The sequence below is a fragment of the Physeter macrocephalus genome, chromosome 19, assembly GCF_002837175.3.
Source record: "Physeter macrocephalus isolate SW-GA chromosome 19, ASM283717v5, whole genome shotgun sequence".
Lineage (NCBI taxonomy): Eukaryota > Metazoa > Chordata > Mammalia > Artiodactyla > Physeteridae > Physeter > Physeter macrocephalus.
Window position 1 is genome coordinate 269,081 of NC_041232.1, and position 2,998 is coordinate 272,078.

General features: G+C 42.6%; 1 protein-coding gene across 13 annotated transcripts in view; it reads right to left on the reverse strand.

Moving 5' to 3' along the window:
* The window catches only part of SPIRE1 (spire type actin nucleation factor 1), a 217,323-nt gene that overhangs the window by 111,009 nt on the left and 103,316 nt on the right, over positions 1-2,998 (reverse strand). The window contains exon 1 of one of the 13 annotated variants that reach the window (XM_055080693.1): positions 2,649-2,837. The exons of the other annotated variants lie outside the window; for them this stretch is intronic. The gene's annotated coding sequence lies outside the window, so the exon portion shown is untranslated. Of the gene's footprint in view, positions 1-2,648; positions 2,838-2,998 lie in introns of those variants that run through there. 13 annotated transcript variants of the gene reach the window in all.

Sequence of the window (2,998 nt, forward strand, 5' to 3'; positions counted from 1 at the left end):
GTGGGATAGGGAGGGTGGGAGGGAGGGAGACGCAAGAGAGAAGAGATATGGGAACATATGTATATGTATAACTGATTCCCTTTGTTATAAACCAGAAACTAACACACCATTGTAAAGCAATTATACTCCAATAAAGATGTTTAAAAAAAAAAAAAAAGCAGAGCTGCAGCTGGGAGTGTTGGAGGGATGAAGGAAGAGAAAAGGTATGAAACAGTTCCCCAGCCATCAGGAAATGTGGTCTCTTTAAAAAGCCAAGTTTTATCATGACCCTCTCTTGCTAAAATCCTTCACTACTTAAACAAAAACTGAAGGGCACTACACTAAAGAATCTCCCCGTAACTCCAGATCACATCTAGGAATGATTCCTTCAGTCAGAGAGAAAGTGGTGTGGGTGCGTCTGTGCGACAGGACACATGCACAAGCCCGGCCGAGCCCCTGAGACTAAGTGTGGACGGGGCGGCCATGCCTGCTCCAGAGTCACAGCGATATCTACCATGAGTGAGTGCAACGACCGAGAGCTATAAGTTTATTTCTATTTTATTCACAAACTCAATTTTAATTAGAAAGAACTGGGCAATAAGCAATGAGGACAGTGTCAGGGGTGAATCCACAGCTACACCATACACATGAGATGCTACGAATATTTGCCAATTACCAAATAAACAAGGTGATGCAAGTGAAATCCATAATAGTTAATGACATTATTAACATTAAAATCTATACATTCTAGGTGTCCTAGTTTTAACAGTAAAATAAGGCTTATTTATGCTTTTTTTCAAATAGCACATACTTGATTGCTTCATTTATGTTTAGGAAGTGAAGGTCTAGAAAACAAATCAAGCCTTTATTTCTTCAATTAAGTTCAATTTAAAATTAGATTACACGTATTTATTTCTCCTCATAACATGGCAATTTCCTAAGTTCTTTATACAACTAATTTTATTTTAAAAAGATTATAAAACATAGTAATGTCCCAAATGTCCATCACCTGATGAATGGATAAACAAAATGTGGTACAGCCACACAACAGACTATTATCCAGCCACAAAAACGAATGAACCTTGAAAGCATTACACTAAGGGGAAGAAGCCAGCCACAATAGGACACAGATTGTATGGTTCTATTTATATGAAATATCCAGGGACTTCCCTGGTGGTGCAGTGGTTAAGTATCCGCCTACCAATGCAGGGGACACGGGTTCGATCCCTGGTCCAGGAAAATCCCACATGCTGCAGAGCAACTAAGCCCGCACACCACGACTACTGAGCCCGTGTGCCACAACTACTGAGCCCGCATGCCACAACTACTGAAGGCTGTGCGCCTAGAGCCCATGCTCCACAACAAGAGAGAAGCCACCGCAATGAGAAGCCCACGCACCACAACAAAGAGTAGCCCCCGCTCGCCGCAACTAGAGAAAGCCCACGCATAGCAACGAAGACCCAGCAAAGCCAAAAACTAAAAATAAAAATAAAAAAAGAAAGAAAAAGAAATATCCATAATTGGCATATCTATTGAGGCAAGAAGTAGATTACTGGTTGCCAAGGGCCAGGGGCATTGGGGGAAATGAGGAATAAATGCTAATGCATGAAAGAATTATTTTTTGGGTGAAGAAAATGTTCTAAAATTGATCATGGTGATGATTGCACAACTCTGTGAATATACTAAAAACCACTGAAACTATACACTTTAAATGGGCAAATTGTATGCCATGTGCATTGTATCTCAATAAAGCTGTAGGGACTTCCCTGGTGGCGCGGTGGTTAAGAATCCACCTGCCAATGCAGGGGACACGGGTTCGATCCCTGCTCCGGGAAGATCCCACATGCCGCAGAGCAACTAAGCCCGTGCGCCACAACTACTGAGCCTGCGCTCTAGCGCCCACTCACCACAACTACTGAAACCTGTGCGCCTAGAGCCTCTGTTCTGCAATAAAGAGAAGCCACTGCAAGGAGAAGCCCATGCACCGCAACGAGAGTAGCCCCTGTTCGCCACAACTAGAGAAAGCCCACATGCAGCAACGAAGACCCAACACAGCCAAAAATTAAATGAATGAATGAATGAATGAATGAATGAATAAATAAAATAAAGTTTGAGGCGATCTGAACCACAGGAAGAATTGCAAACTCCTCGGGTGCGCAAGGCCCCTGAGACCAGACTCTGCTCACCCCTCTAGCTTTCTCCCCCCCAACTCTCTGGCCCAGTCACACTCCAACAGCTTTACGCACAGTGCCTCATGCCTCTGGGTCTCTGTGCCTGTTAGTCCTATGTGGACCACCCCACAACCTAACAAACACATACATCCTTCTTTATTTAACATCAGTTTAACATGGCGTTTGGGAGTTACAACCATAAAAAGCTGGAGAAAAAGGAACTTGCCCTGAAATCCATCTCCTTCCACAGAATTACCGAATATGAATCATGACCTCTTTTCCAAAAACATTACTTACCATAAAGGAAAAACAATCCCATTTACTAGGTTCCTATTAAACTGGCTACCGTGTTAAGATATATACCCTAACTCACTTAATCCCAAGAAATAGATGAGGTAATAGACTGAGGAAAGTTAAGTATCTTGTTCAAGGCCAGAGCAGGAATCTGAACTTTAGTCGAGATAATTACGAACCACATGATCTTTCTACTATACCAACTTGCTCTCCCAAAGTTGCTTCTTATATACAATGATGAGGAAAGCTCCTTGGATCTCTGGGACTCAGAACGTTAATGCAGTTGAAATGTCAGTCAAAAAAACCTAGAATAAAACCCAACATTAATGGAATGATGTGGTATCATACAGAAAGAACTGAAATCTAAGTACCATATTAAGAAATAGTATTTTTTTAAAAATATATATGTTTGTATTTCTCTTTTTTTTTTTTTTTTTTTTTTGCGGTATGCGGGCGTCTCACTGTTGTGGCCTCTCCCGTTGCGGAGCACAGGCTCCGGACGCGCAGGCCCAGCGGCCATGGCTCACGGGCCCAGCCGCTCTGCGGCATGTGGG